We start from the raw sequence: 16212 nt of genomic DNA on the forward strand, positions 1-16212 counted from the left end.
TGCAGGAAGCCTCCAAACCATCGAGGCAGTTGGGGAGGCGGCGCCTAGGGGCTGGTGCAAGAAGCGGGGAGGCCGAATAGAAAGCGCGCAGGTCCCCGACCAGTCCGGGTGCTTAGGGCAGCAGGCAGCCTGGCCCCAGGAAATAGGGACCAGGGATTCAGGAATGTCAAACCTATCCAGGCGCTCAAAGGGAGCGCGCAGGGGCTGGTGCTAGGGCGGGGGAAACGGAGGAAAAAGGGAGGTACAGGTCCCCAACCCTTCTTCGCATCGTGCCCTCTGGAGAGAGGTTAGGCAATCCGAACTCGGAAGTGTAGGGTAGGTCATGGGGCCATTGGGGGAGTCCGGGGATATTCCTTCCTAAATGAGCACCACCACCCCCCTGGCCTCCCACACCGACCGGCGCTCACCTCACCTGACCTCAGCCGTCTGGAACCCCTGCACTATCCAGACGCCTTTCCTCGGTCCTGGCCCCCAGCTCAGGTCCTGCAGATGCGCTCACCCTTCCGCCGGCACCGGCTCTCAGCTCCTGGGCCGGCTCGGCTGGTCGCCTTAAAGGCGCGGTGCGCGGGCCTAGGTCCTCCGACAGAAAAGCCGGCTCCGCCCCTGCGCTGCTCCCAGGCTGCTGGGTTCCGTCTTGAAGGCTCGGGGCGAGAACTCCTAGCTCCTTGGCATCCCCGGGTCATAGGGTAAAGCCCGGAGGATAAAGTTGGTATTTGACACTACCCGATCCCACCAACCTGTCTCTAGACATCCTAGAGCGCCTACCGTGTTCCCTTTGCAGCGCCAGGTGCCGGGGAAGGGGAAGGGGTGGCAGAACTCAATCACCCAGGCCTCGGCCCCAAAGCTTTGACTGGGGCCTGGGGGAGGGCTGGAACCCAAAGGGCCACACACACTTCCACAGAATCCTTCGCGGCATTGTTTATTTTGCTTGCTTAAGTCGCTCAGTTTTGTCCGACTCTTTGAGACTCTATGGACTGTAGCGGGCCAGGCTCCTTTGTCCATGGGACTTCCCAGGCAAGAATACTGGAGTGGGTTGCCATTTCCTTTTCCAACCCAGGGGTCGAACCTACATCTCCCCTGTCTCCTGCCTTGTAGGCTGATTCTTTACCGCTGAGCTGTTTTACTGAGCACCTATTGTGTGCCTAGCATTGCTGGGCACAGCACCGGCAGTGACTCAGGCTGGATCTCTACCTTGGAAGGGCTTGAAGGGACAGACAAGTTCACAGGCAAGCAAAGTAACCGTGCCCTATGTGGGTCATCCCATTTGATGCTGTGAGGTGGGCACTGTGCTTTTCTGGGACAAGGAACTTGCCCTGTAAAGCACAGAACTGGGAATCCCAACCCTAGATCATCTAGCTTCAAAGTTCTTGAGTGCAAAAATGACCATCTTATAAACTTTTCAAGCATGGGTTAAATCCCCGCTATCGCCATTTCTTCATTTAAGGACAATTAAACCTCACTAGGCAAAAAAAAAAAAAAAAAGGAAGGAGTGTATAGAAGTCATCACCCATTAAAATTCAAATACTGTTTCTGTCTAGTTTATCTGCCACCAAGCCTAGGTTTTTGAGCATCTGGCCTCAGTTTACACCCTCAGCAGCATTTGCTAGCACCACAGGGGCACTGGGGCTGAACTCTACCCCAAGAACTCTCATCCTTTCCCACTTGGCCTGGCTACGCCTTCCTCTTTTCCATGTTGTTCAGTTGCCCAGTTGTGCCTGACTCTTTGTGACCCCATGGACTGTAGCATGCCAGGCCTCTCTGTCCCTCACCAACTTGCAAAGTTTGCCCAAGTTCCTGTCCATTGCATCCGTGATGCCATCCAGTCATCTCATCCTCTGACATCCTTTTCTTCTTCTGCCCTCAGTCTTTCCCCCCATCAGGACCTCTTTTCCATACCTCAATTTAAATGCCACTTCCTCCAGGAAGCCTTCCTTAAATTCCCTTTGGACCCACACTATACTGTGGGCTCCTTCCATCAAAGTACTTATTCATTCATTTCACAAATATTTACTGAACATTTACTATGTGCTGAGCCTGTGTGTGTGTGTGTGTGTGTGTGTGCGCGCGCGCGCGCGCGCATGCACACAGTGGCAGCAGCAGAGGTGTCTCCCTACTGTACTGAGTCCCTGGCTTGCCTGCTTCTTGCTCCAGACCTACGTGGGACCAGTACCCAGCAGGACTTTCTCGGCCATTTAACTCTACCACAAAGGCAGCCTCGGGCCTGCCAACCTGGCAAAACCTGGCTGAGTTGGTCAGGTCTTGAGTTTTAAGAATGGGACACAGATGAGAAGCACCAGAAATGTAGCAAAGAGGAATCTCCAAGGCCACTGGAAGCCCTGTAAAGTCTGCCTGTCAGGGCTGCTGGAATGCATCCAGAGTACGGGACAATCTCCCTGGCTGGGGCCGGAGCATGTTGGACACCTCATCACTCAGACTTCAAGAGTTGCATCTGACCTGCTTCATGGAACTGTTCTCAGAGCTTTGGGGACAATTTACTCATCAAAGGCCGTGTACCTTCTCTGGCCTTAGTTCTCCTCACTGCCAAAGTCTTTCCAAGCTAGCAGTCCTTCAACACCCTCAGAACAGGTTCAGAGAGGCAGCAAGGACTAAAACTGACTTTAATCCTCACTCACCATTTATTAGCAAATCTCAGGCTCAGGGAGCATTCACCAAACAGCTGCTGAGGGGCTGAATGAATAAATAAGGGAATAAAATTTATGGATGACTTCCTGGAAGGTCCCATGAAACCACCAATAAGCTTCACTTGGTGGGTCTGAACACGTAAAAACACTTATAGCTTAAATTTAATGTTTTTTCCTCTCCAAAACCTTAAAAATGGGTAAGTTATCTTTCTTCTAATTCATAGTTTGTGGCCCCAGAGGCCTCCTAGGGTCTGCAGTTTCTACATTCAGAGAGGCTTTCTTCCCCAGAGTTTTATATTTCGATACACTGAGCCCCAGATGGGAGTCACCTTCTCTGTGACTCCTCTCCACCTGGTGACTGACAGGAGAGAAGCCTTAAATAGCTTCCATTTCACAGTGAAGCTCAGGAGGCAGGAGGAGAGGAGGGAACTCATGTGTGGTCCCTCCCCAAGTCAGTAACACCTCTGAACACTCACGGAGGAATCAAGAGTGGGTGGGAGGACAGGGAGCAATCCAAGGGGCCATCCAGGTTCCAAAAGGCCCCTTCAGTCATGTTCAGTATAAACTCCTTATTACCTGATAGGTCTCATCCCAGCATTAGGAAAGAGTTCAGAAACCTCTCCTCTGCCAGCAGGTGCAGCAAACGGCCCCAGGCTTCACTCTGCCATGCAGTCCATGGAAAGCCCCTGGAGTCAGCGGCATGCCAGTCAGAACGGAGTGATGCTGATGGTCACCACTGTTTATGCACGCCTATTACTGACTGGGCACTGGGCATCACCTCACTTAGTCCTCACAATCACCCTGGGAGATATGCCAACCCACTTTACAGGTAGAGCTCTGAGGGGTTAAGAGACTCACTCAAGATACCATAACCAGTGCTCACTTCGGCAGCACATATACTAAAACTGGAACGGTACAGAGAAGATTAGCATGGCCCCTGCGCAAGGATGATACGCAAATTCGTGAAGCATTCCATATTAAAAAAAAAAAAAAATCATACAAAAAAAAAAAAGATACCATAACCAGCAGTGGGGTCAGCAGTCAAAGAAGTTCATTCATTCATCAAACATTACCAAGGACCTACTACATGCTGTGTACTCTCTGGGTGAACACTTCCTGCCCCCAAGGACTTTATCTTTAATAAGATGAAATATTAGTAACAATCCAATCAAGGATTAAACACAAGCTATGGTGGAATTATGAGGAACAATAGGTACAAATTTGGGCCAAGTACAAATGCAACATGGTTGAGACTTACATACTATACCATATGGAAATATACATAGGAGAAAAATGAAAAATATATGATACCACATGTATATGGATACCAGCTAGACAGCATCCCTGGGTCTATGGCCAATGAGCACAATCCAGTCTCCAAAAATTTACCACACGGCATCTGCAAGCCAACCACTGAGCCCCCTGCACAATATGCTATTCATATGTCATCACCTCGAAGCAGTCTTCCCAGATTACCTATGCAAAAAAGAACGAGTTCATCACCCATATCCCTGCAGCACATTGTAAATAATGCTGTATTTACTCATTTCAGTGACTCCTGACTCCACTGATTGTGAAATCCTTGTCCATCTCCATCTCCCCAGGGGCCAGCATGATGACTGGCACAGAGCAGGCAAATAATAATCAGCGATCACGTGTTGAGCTCTTCCTGAGTGTCTCACTTTGTGCTCAAGCGCTTTACATATATTATCTCAATGAACTATCCCAACAATCTTATGAGGTGGGTACTATTACTAGCCTCATTTTAAAGGAAAATGAGCCTCATTTGAGGAAACTGAGACTCAAAGAGGTGAATCTACCCACGATCACTCTGCTAATAAGTGATACTGCCAGAATCCAAACCAAGTTGTGTATATCTGAATGCAGTCTATGTCCTAACCACTAAGATGCCTACTGCCATAACTAGTAATAGGATTGGTTTTGAAATATATGGCAAAGTTTCACCTTAGAAGAGCTTATATCTAGAAATCTATGAAATTTTTAGGCAAAAAAAAAAATCTTCTTTACAAACAATTCAAAATACTGTTTATACATGTATTTGTAACTTAAGTAATTGTCAAGTATCTGTTTATGCATAGGACCAAACTTGTAGGGCATACATTTTGACTCTAGTATAAATTACAGGATGAGTTATTATAGATCAATGAAAGAGTTCAGGAAATTATATCATGAGACAAGTCAACATATGTCAGAATGTAGCATATGATCGTGGAAAGAAGGATTAAGACAACAGTGTGACTGCTATAGGGGAGCAAAATTTGCCACTCCATAATATGTCTCTTTGGCACGAGGATTAATTTAGGTTGATTACTTTTAAGAGACAGAAGACTCAGGAAATTTTTCTTTTTACCTCCCCCTTAGCTCCCTAAAGAACTCAGGTAACAGGCCTGTTCCCAGGATAGAGTTATCATCAGACATATCTTAAGACTCCACTCTGTGTTCACTGTCTCTGCCTGACCCAACAAATACCTATTTACCAAACACTTGCTTTCCCATCTTCTTGTGACTTGCCTTCTCCCCTTTCAAGTCCCAAACCACTGCCTCCAAACATTCTCTGTTCTCTTTAGCCAAAGACGATATTCAAGATGAGGGTTTTGGCCATGTTGGCAAGTTACTCAGTTCTCCTGGGTCTCTCCCGTATATACATGTTATTAAACTTTGTTTGATTTTCCTCTGTTAATGTATTTCATGTCGATTTAATTATTAGACCAGCAAGAAGGACTTAGAAGGGTAGAGAAAATTTTCTTCCTCCCCAACACTACACAATTAGCCCTCTGGCCCAGATTTTCCAAATACCTCTGTATAAGTTAGAAAATGATAGAAATTTTCCAAAAGATTAAGAAAAAGCAAGAGAAACTAATACTCAAAATAGTTGAGACTGGAATGCCAAAGAAAAGTTTCATTTAAAAGCAGATTTAGATCAAGAAGATGAATTTTAAAAAGGAACTGAGCACATGTAATACTAACAGATGGTAAAGGGAAAGCAAAGCTACCAGTTCCTGTTTACTTAATCATCACAGCAGAATACTTCCATGTGATCAGGTCAGAACATCACAAAGAGGGAAACCAAGCCCGGGATAGGAAAAAAAGACATGGAACGAACACCCAACAACCTGAAAAATCAGTCCCAGTCATGGGATCAAAAGAAATTACTGCCCAGGGAATTAAAAGGATATTTAGATATGATCTCAGAAACATATTCAGTGGTCTTCAGTAAGTCGTGCCAGAAGACTAATTAGAGTAAGGGGTCCTACTTCAAATGCAAAGAGTGATACAGAAATCTAGAGACCGAGAGGCTTGGTGTTGATTTCTAGCAAAATTCTGTGGTTGATTATGAAACTGAAACAAAGGAGGTAACTACCAAGAGCTCATGTGGGTCCACCATATAAACACAAAGGAAGGATATTTCAACAATTACTAGCATGAGCAGATCTGAAGACTGCTGTGGGAATTGTTTACAGACTTTGGACAAAACAGTTTATTATGTGTTTATGGGCAAGATGAAGCAATCAAGACTGCATAACATCACAGCTCAGTGGATTCATAGAAGGTTAAACAACAGTGGCCCAACTTTCTTTCATCTGACAATTTCAGACTGGAAGCAATTTTCTAATGGAAACTCCCCAATTCTCCGTCCTAGATATTAAAAAAAAAATTAGATAAACAGAACTCCAATCTTGTCATTAAATTTTAAATTGAACAAAGGAAAGAAAATCAGGGTTCAAAATTGTTTCGGAATATGCCAAAAACATGGTGAAAGTTTGCAGTGCCATCTTTAGGCTTTTAAAATTCAAATGGCATCTCAGCATACAGTAGGCCAGATATTCTGAGGCACCTTTCTCAAAACACTAAACAGTAGCGGGCAGTGAGTAGTAAATAAAAGTGAAATACATGGTTGTCCCTAGACCAAATATGTACAGCAGATCCATAAACAATACTGGGAGACTAATCCTTGAGCTCGAAATTGAAGACGCTGCACCTCAGAGCCTACATTTCTCAGGACCCTCGAATGCTTAGAGCAGCCTTGGGGGAGCAGTATTTCCTCACTCCAAGCACAAATAAGGATGCCCTCTATAAGACAGTGCCCAGTATTCTCACAGGTCATGATTAACCAAATATGCTGATCTGGAAGACATCTCTGGAGAAATTACTCAGATATATCAGCACAGAATGATATGACATGAAAAATATGAAAAAAGATATGGAATATGCAGGATAGATTGAGAAGATCTAAAAATCCATTTAATCATCAAAGAAGAGGAGAAGGAAAGAGAGGCAAAGTTTGAAGCAGTAATGACTGAGAATTTCCGAAGCATAAAAAACATGTGACTCCATCGATGTAGGAAGCCTACATATAATTCAGGATAAATAATAGGAAATCCAAACCAAGAAACTTAGTAGTGAAACTGCCGAACACTAAAAACAAAAGACCTTAAAAGCAGGTAGATTTTAAAAAAATAAAGAAAAAAAAAGGATTACTCACACAAAAAAGGAATTAGATAGCAGATTTCTCAATGGCAACACTTCAAGCTAAGGAACAGTAGAATGACATCTTCAAAGACCTGAGAATTGGATACTCACCATTTTAAGAATGAGAGTGAGATACAGATTAAAGCAAAGTGATTTTACAACTGAAAGACTCGACTAACTGAACTTCTAAGATACATTTCAGAAAGAAGAAACTGGACTCAATTAAGAACTGAACTGAAAAGAGAAATATTAGAGCAGACATAGGTAAATATAGTCAAATTTAAACAACACTCTCAGTAGAAAACAAAGTGATAACAAAAATCATATATAATTTGTACGTTTAACACAAAGTCAGAACTAAAATGCTGGGAACAATAAATCATAAAAAAGGTAATTGAAGTTAAAGTATCCTAATGCCTTTGCATTTGTGTAGAAAGTGAATTAATTTTCACCTTCGTTATTAAATGTATGTTAAAAAGCCAGTGGTATTCACTAAAGTAAGACATATATCTATATATGTACGTACATACATACGTATATATCTTTTGAACCAATAGAAGGAGGAAAATGACATCAATCAACAACAAAAAAATAAACGCCAATCAACCCAAAAGAAGTATATTAAAAAGTGACACTCCTCCCCAAAAAAAGATAGTAAAAATAAGGCCAGATATACTAATAATCAGAATAAACATAAATTAACACATCAGTTAAAAGTCAGAAGTTGTCAAGTTGAATGTTAAAAAAGTCTAAGAGGCATTGTTTCAAGAGGTACTCCTAAAACAGGAATTTGGAAAGGTTGAAGTAAAAGTGTGGAAAGTTATACACCTGACAAACATTATCCAAAAAACAGGTAGTGTAGCTAAATTAGTATTAGATAACATAGACTAATACTCCAAAATCACTGCAAGTGGTGACTGCAGCCATGAAATTAAAAGACGCTTGCTCCTTGGAAAAAAAGCTATGACCAACCTAGATAGCATATTAAAAAGCAGAGACATTACCTTGCCAACAAAGGTCTGTCTAGTCAAAGCTATGGTTTTTCCAGTAGTCATGTATGGATGTGACAGTTGGACTATAAAGAAAGCTGAGCGCCAAAGAATTGATGCTTTTGAACTGTGGTATTGGAGAAGACTCTTGAAAGTCCTGTGGACTGCAAGAATATCCAACCAGTCCATCCCAAAGGAAATCAGTCCTGAATATTCATTGGAAGGACTGATGCTGAAGCTGAAACTCCAATACTCTGGCCACCTGATGCGAAGAACTGACTCATTGGAAAAGACCCTGACGCTGGGAAAGATTGAAGGCAGGAGGAGAAGGGGACGACAGAGGATGAGATGGTTGGATTGAATAACTGACTCACTGGACATGAGTTTGAGTAAGCTCTGGGAGTTGGCGATGGACAGGGAGGCCTGGCAAGCTGCAGTCCACAAGGTTGCAAAGAGTTGGACACAACTGAGTGACTGAACTGAACATAGACTAACAAAAAAAATTATTAAGAATGGAGAGGATCACTATATAAAGAGTTCAATTCAACAACAAAATATGTCAGTTCTAAACTACAGAAAATATATAATTTATTACTAAGGAAATGGAAGAAATCTTTAATCAAAGGAAAACATTAAGTCCAGAAATATTAAGAAAGTTTGGAAGCATATCTAAACTTTCAAGGAATAGATAGATCATTCTACTCTTTCATAAGTTTCTCTGGAAAATAGAAAGAGAAGACATATTCCCAACTCACTTGATGATGCCAATCTAAATCTGATACCAAAACAACCAGACCAATTATTGCTCATAAATAACTCAAACACACAGAAGTAAAAATCCTAAGTAAAATATTAGTAAAGTTGGACTCAAAATGTTGAATCCATCAACATATAAAAGGATGATACTTCATAACCAAGTTAGGAAAACATCCTTGCAGTTAACTACATCAACACATTAAAGGAAAATTACAAGATCATCTAAATAGTTGCAAAATTTTAACATAAAATTCAACAGTCCCTCATGGCAATAACTCATAGTAAACTAAGTGGAGAACTTCCCTAACCAGTTAAATGGCATCTACCAAAAACCTCCAGCAAATATGATCCTGAATAATGAAAAATTAGGAATACCTCCTTCAAAAACAGAAGTAATTCTAATCAAAATCTCAACAGGGCTTTTCAAGAAAGATGAGTTGATTACAAGATTTATTGGAAGAGCAAAGGTCTAAGAAAAGCCAGAATACTTCCAATGAAGAAGAAAAGGTAGCCCTCAAGCTTATTTAAAATGTATGGTTATTAGGACATTAGGTATTCCGGGTATTATTGCTTAGTCATGCCCAATTCTTTGCGACCCCACAGACTGTAGCCCACCAGGCTCCTCTGTCCATGAGATTTCCCAGGCAAGAATACTGGAGTAAATTGCCATTTCCTTCTCCAGGGGATCTTCCTGACCCAGGAATTGAACATCAGTTTCCTGCATTGGCAGGTGGATTCTTTACCATTTGAGCCACCTGGAAAGCCCACGTATTCAGGTAAGGATAGATAAAAACATTAATGAAACAAAAAACAGAGAAACATACTCATGTACATAGGGTAACTTGGTTTATGACAAAGCTGTCATTTCAGATCACCAGGGAAAGGAAGGAAATTGAGTAAAACTTGCTAAAACAATTAAATATTCATATTGAAAAAAACAGAATTTAATGATTCTCACTTTCCCCACAGTAATTCAAGATAGATTAAGACTTCAATATAAAAGGCAAAACTGTAAACTTTTAGAAGACAATTTAAGAGACTATCTTTAGGATCTTTCCAGCACTTGACACAACAAGGCTTTTTCAATCTGGGAGGCAAAAGATGGCACCTCACTGCAATCTTAATCTTCATGTCCAAGATTAATGGGCTTGAGCAATTTTTCCCAACCCAGGTCTCCCACATTATAGGTGTTTTGTTTTTGTGTGTGTTTTTTTTTTTTTTTTTTACCATCGGAGCCACCAGGGAAGCCCATCTCTTTCTTTAGTATTTTGGAATTAAAAAACATTAATTTTAATTTAGTTAAATTACCCTTTATATTTAGTGGCCTTTTACGTCTTAAGAAACCCTTTCCTATCTGGCCTGAGCCACATGGCTAGATTAGGGGAGATGTAACATTTCATGGGATATAGATGGGGAAACAGTGGAAACAGTGACTGACTTTATTTTGGGGGGCTCCAAAATCACTACAGATGGTGACTGCAGCCATGAAATTAAAAGACGCTTACTCCTTGGAAAGAAAGTTATGACCAACCTAGATAGCATATTAAAAAGCAGAGATATTACTTTGCCAACAAAAGGTCCGTCTAGTCAAGGCTATGGTTTTTCCAGCAGTAGTCATGTATGAATGTGAGAATTGGACTGTGAAGAAAGCTGAGCGCCGAAGAATTGATGCTTTTGAACTGTGGTGTTGGAGAAGACTTTTGAGAGTCCCTTGGACTGCAAGGAGATTCAACCAGTCCATCCTAAAGGAGATCAGTCCTGGGTGTTCATTGGAAGGACTGATGCTGAAGCTGAAACTCCAATACTTTGGCCACCTCATGTGAAGAGTTGATTCATTGGAAAAGACTCTAATGCTGGGAGGGATTGGGGGCTGGAGGAGAAGGGGACGACAGAGGATGAGATGGTTGGATGGCATCACCGACTCGATGGACATGAGTTTGAGTAAACTCCAGGAGTTGGTGATGGACAGGGAGGCCTGGCATGCTGCAGTCTATGGGGTCGCAAAGAGTCGGACACGACTGCGCAACTGAAATGAACTGAACTGAACACCCCAGGGAAATCAGGGATGTAGGTACTGAATTGTGACTAATGACTACTGGGCTGGCAAGAACCCACAGATGGTGGTGCAGATGAGGAAACAATTGCTCTGGGTGTCTGAGTCACTTGAACACATTTCTAGTGAAGATGGTGCACTCTGGTTTCATGAAGCCTACTCTGCCATCTATTAACTCTCTCTGTAAACCTGAGTTTGTTCATGGAGAGACAGGGGACGATGATGAAGAACTGATAAATGGCATCAACCTCACAGGGCTACAAAGATGATCGAGACAAACCAAGCATTTGCTGAGCCTCGTTTTAGTAATGGCAGTTCCACGTCACTGGGGCTACATGTCATGTGATCATTGCTGGGTTGGATGTGACTGGGTCTCTATGGAAACAAAACTTCCACTCACTTCTGTTTCCAGCTGAGTCTGCTTCCAATCTAAGAATTAATTTGCAACATGGTTTCTTTTTAAAAATTGCATGCTCTTTACTCCCCAAAAGGAACTTGTGATTTAAGCAGCAATTTAGGCATTCAGAGATACATTGTATTTTCTTGAGCTTCACAGAAATGGACAACTTTTAAAATACAATTTTTGAAACTTTATCTGCATCATGTTTACACATGAGACCTCTGAGGCAGTGCAAAGTAATGGCTGAAAACAGATTGCTCTCTGCAAGACCTGACTACCATTTACTAAACGTGCATTTCTGACAAGTTACTCTCTGGGTCCCAGTTTAAACCTCTGTGAAACAGGGGTAATAAAGTATTTAATTCATATATTTCTTCTCAGTGTTACTAAATTCTTAACAAAGTAAGTGTTGGCTACTATAATTCCTCTCCCACCTACCCATTCCCCTCCTGCCACTCCTGTTCCCAACATCAGCGTGACCAATTCTTCCTGATTTGCTTGGGACTTTCCTATCTTTACAATGAATACCATCCCCCACTCCTCTCAGTCTTGGGCCAACCAGAATTGCTGACCACAGTCCCTGATTCCGCAGTCAGAGAACTCATAATAGTCCAGATAAAATGGTGGCCAATGGGATTCAAGAAGGTTTGGGTCTCAGATTTACATTGGTAATTCAAAACCATGACAGTTCTGTGGCCACGGGATATAGAATGATAGCTCAGAGGCATAGAAAACTCACTGAAACCGAAGGTAAATCCCATTATTTATCTATTTTTGAGTCCCCCAAGGGCAGAAGCTGTCTTATATATCTTTGTACCCCCCGCACACTTAGTAGGCTGATTTCTTAAGGCCATGTGCTATGAATGACTGGCCTGCATCTAAATCCAGTTTGGGGATGACTCTGGAGCAGGTTCTGCCTGTGCAGGGAAAATTCCATTCTTAAATGGGATTCCTGCTTTGTGACACTCATGAATCACTAATTGCTTAAAGACTGACACCTTCTGCTCATAAATACCCTCCTCACCCTGTCTCTATGATTGATGTGGTTTTCAATGGTTTATAAATAATTGCCTAATGCGTGATGACCCAAAGGGGGTATCTGCCCCTAGAGAACACCACACACCTCCTCAGGTCCCCTGCTCACAGCCTGGGGTGTCCCCCAAGCTCTCATGTGCCTTCTGTGTGGAGGAAGCACAAGGCCTCAGAATATGGGGGAAAGCGCCATCTTTACAGGGAGTCAGGGGATGAGGACATGGCTTGTTCTTGGCGTTCTGAGATGGAATACTGATGCGGCCACGTCACTGCTGTGTACCAGGAAAGACACGGTACAGGAGACTGGCCAGGCACTCGGATTCTGGTGTCGAACAGGCCTGGCTGTGCCCCTTACCAGCTGTGAGATCTGCGGCAAGTGAATCACCCCCTCTGAGACTCTAATTCCTTACAGCACATTGAGGATAGTAGTAATACTTGGTTGAAGGGAGGCTTTAAAAACCTAGTATCCAGTCCCATCACTTCATGACAAATAGATGGGGAAACAGTGCAAACAGTGGCTGACTTTATTTTTCTGGGCTCAAAAATCACTGCGGATGGTAATTGCAGCCATGAAATTAAAAGACGCTTACTCCTTGGAAGGAAAGTTATGACCAACCTAGACAGCATATTAAAAAGCAGAGACATTACTTTGCCAACAAAGGTCCATCTAGTCAAGGCTATGGTTTTTCCAGTGGTCATGTATGGATGTGAGAGTTGGACTATAAAGAAAGCTCAGCACTGAAGAATTGATGCTTTTGAACTGTGGTGTTGGAGAAGACTCTTGAGAGTCCCTTGGACTGCAGGGAGATCCAACCAGTCCATCCTAAAGGAGACCAGTCCTGGGTGTTCACTGGAGGGACTGATGTTGAAGCTGAAACTCCAATACTCTGGCCACCTGATGTGGAGAGCTGACTCATTTGGAAAGACCCTGATGCTGGGAAAGATTGAGGGCAGGAGGAGAAGGGGACGACAGAGGATGAGATGGTTGGATGGCATCACCAACACAATGGACATGGGTTTGGGTGGACTCCGGGAGTTGGTGATGGACAGGGAGCCTGGTGTGCTGTGGTTCACGGGGTCGCAGAGACGGACACGACTGAGACTGAACTGAACTGACTGAACATGTAAAGAGGGGGCTCCCCTGGTGGCTCAGTGGTGACGAATCTGCCTGACAATGCAGGACACCTGGGCTGAATCCCGGGGTTGGGAAGATCCCCTGGAAAAAGAAATGGCAACCCACTCCAGTACTCTTGCCTGGGAAATGCCATGGACAGAGGAGCCTGGCAGGCTACAGTCCATGGGGTCACGAAAGAGTCAGATACTACCTTATCAACAACATACACACAAGTAAAGAGTATGTATAATATGGGGTCTAAAATAGAGCTTAATACCCTCAATACCCTACGGACCCTAACAGGGTCCGTAACTGCTATTATTGTCTTACATTGTTGTGATCCAATATAAGCACCACATATAACATTGTTTCAAGGGGAGAAAAGCCCCCAAATCAACAAATGCTGAGAGGACTGTCAAACAGCAAGTGCTCAATAAATGTTAGCTGTTAGTAAGAGCTTGTAAATCAATCTGCTTCCTGTGTCTCAGAATCACATAGCTGCCCTGTGAATACAAGGAAAAGCTTATTTAAGACATTCTAAGAGGGACTTCCCTGGTGGTCCAGTGGCTAAGACTCCACACTCCCAATGCACGGAGCTGGGGTTCCATCCCTGGTCTGGGAACTAGATCCCACAAGCCGCAACTAAAGATGCTACATGCTGCAAAAAAGATTGAAGATTCCACCTGCTGCAGGTAAAACCCGGTGCAGCCAAAATAAACAAAAATAAATATAAAAACAGAATTCCATGAGACACATACACAGTATTCATGCCCAAAATGCATCAGATGATTGCAATCATGGGGAAACCTCAGACAAACTTAAATTGTGGGAGCTTCAACAAGATAAGTGGGCTGTACACTTCAAAAATGTCAAGGATATGAAAGAAAAAGTAGAGACCAAGGAGACAAGCCTGCTAAGAACAATGCTTAATCTTAGATTGGCTTCTAGATCAGAAAGAAAATCCTGCTATAAAGGACTTTATTAGAATAATTGGTAAAATTTGAATAAGGTCTGTAGATTAGGTAATAATATAATTGCTAAACTTTCAAGTTTTATAATTGCTATAATGTTTTATAATTATAATTGTCCCGTGATTATGTAGGAGAATGTACTTATTCTTGGGAATTCACCCTGCAGGATTTAGGGGTAAAAGGTCATAATGTCCTAAACTTACTCTCAAAAGGTTTAGAAAAAAATAATCTATCTTTAGAGAAAACGAACGATGAAAAAACGAATGTGGCTAAAGTTTTGCTGGTGAATCTGGATGAAGGATATGTAAGTGAGGGGGCTTTTTTTGCAACTTTCATGCATGTTTGAAATTATTTCAAAGTAAAAAGTAAAACATAAATAAAACGAAGCTACCAAAGCTTTAAAAGAAGAGTAAGAAACTGCAGTTAAGGAAGCAGCCAGCTCCCTGCTCACCAGTCAGCAGCTGTGAGAAGCCTCTTGGTCCTGTTTCCCACTGCCCTTCGGCCCTGTTTCTTCACTGGCCCTTTTTATGGTGAGGCTGGGAAAGCCAGCTTTCTATTAACAGGCAGCTTTTGCATATTCCGTAGAAATGGAGACAGGTCATAGGGCATGTCCACACAGGTGGTAACAAGAAAAGCAACAGGACCCAGTTCAGAGCAAAGGGCAGTGGGAAGTGGTGGGCCTGGGGCTCCAACAACATCATTTGACCTGCCTGCTACCTTTTAACCTAGATGCCTAGATGCCTTTTAACCTAGATACCTTTTAACCTAGATGCCTCATCATGGCAAAATGCACTGTGATGACAGAAGAGACTCTTCTAGCACCGAGACGCTGCTGCCTCAAGGGGCAAAGAAGGGGAACTGGCTCCCTGGAAAAGGAGCAGTGTTCACTATCAGCCAAAAGAGGGTGCTATTTTCTCCAATGTCATCCTTCCCAAGTGTGCCCACCGAGTGCACAGATCTGCAGATCCCAGGAGTAGGATCAGCGTGAGCTGAATGAGGCAGAATCATGAAAATGCAAGGTTGGATCTTGTCTTTAAGATTTTGATACTTTGATCTTTATAGATGTATCTGCATTAATTTGAATAATTATTAAAATTAATTATTCAAAACGATGCATAAAATATTATTTGTCTTGATTACTGAGTTTTTCGGCACCCCCTTAAAGTTTGCACCCAAGGCCAGTGCCTCATTTGCCTCACGCTAGCCCCACCCTGGGGAATCTAACCCACTAACTGCAACACCACCAGCTCAGAGTTTGCAACTGGTCACTAGGTCGGGAGTTAATGGACCATTTTATACCCACATGATCTGGCAAAGGGCATTAATCCTGAGAACCTGAATTCCTGCTTTTTATGTCACTTCACTATCAGCAACTGGGGCCTAACTTCTTTATCTCTAGGTCTCAGTATTCCCATCTGTTAAGTAGGAATGGCAATCCCTTATCTGCAGTTTGTTCTGAAGATAGAGTATCATCCTAATAAAATACCCCTAAGGGCCAGACACTGTGCTGAGTCTTCCCTTTAGCTATCTTCTTCTTCTTTTTTTTTTTTTTTTAATATATTTATTTACTTGGCTATACCGGCTCCTGGTTGCAGCGTGTGGGATCTAGTTGCCTGACCAGGGATCGAACCCAGGCCGCCTGCATTGGTAGCTCAGAGTCTTAGCCACTGGACCACCAGGGAAGTTCCCATCTTCTTCTTCTTCTTGAAGTCGCTCAGTTGTGTCCGACTCTTTGAGACCCTGTGGACTGTAGCCTACCAGGCT

At 42.9% G+C, this 16212-nt stretch overlaps 1 protein-coding gene and 1 non-coding gene across 8 annotated transcripts in view; one reads left to right on the plus strand and one right to left on the minus strand.

The window, feature by feature from the left end:
- ABHD6 (abhydrolase domain containing 6, acylglycerol lipase) overlaps positions 1 to 16212 on the minus strand; it is a 74339-nt gene that overhangs the window by 46678 nt on the left and 11449 nt on the right. The window contains exon 1 of one of the 7 annotated variants that reach the window (XM_043885305.1): positions 413 to 562. The exons of 2 other annotated variants lie outside the window; for them this stretch is intronic. The gene's annotated coding sequence lies outside the window, so the exon portion shown is untranslated. Of the gene's footprint in view, positions 1 to 407; positions 563 to 16212 lie in introns of those variants that run through there. 4 more of the 7 variants (XM_043885303.1, XM_043885304.1, XM_043885307.1 and 1 more) reach the window with 4 other exon arrangements.
- Positions 3518 to 3624, plus strand: LOC122683339. Its single transcript, XR_006337691.1, has one exon. It is a non-coding gene; the product is annotated as a U6 spliceosomal RNA (small nuclear RNA).

This window comes from Cervus elaphus, chromosome 24 (genome assembly GCF_910594005.1).
Source record: "Cervus elaphus chromosome 24, mCerEla1.1, whole genome shotgun sequence".
NCBI lineage: Eukaryota > Metazoa > Chordata > Mammalia > Artiodactyla > Cervidae > Cervus > Cervus elaphus.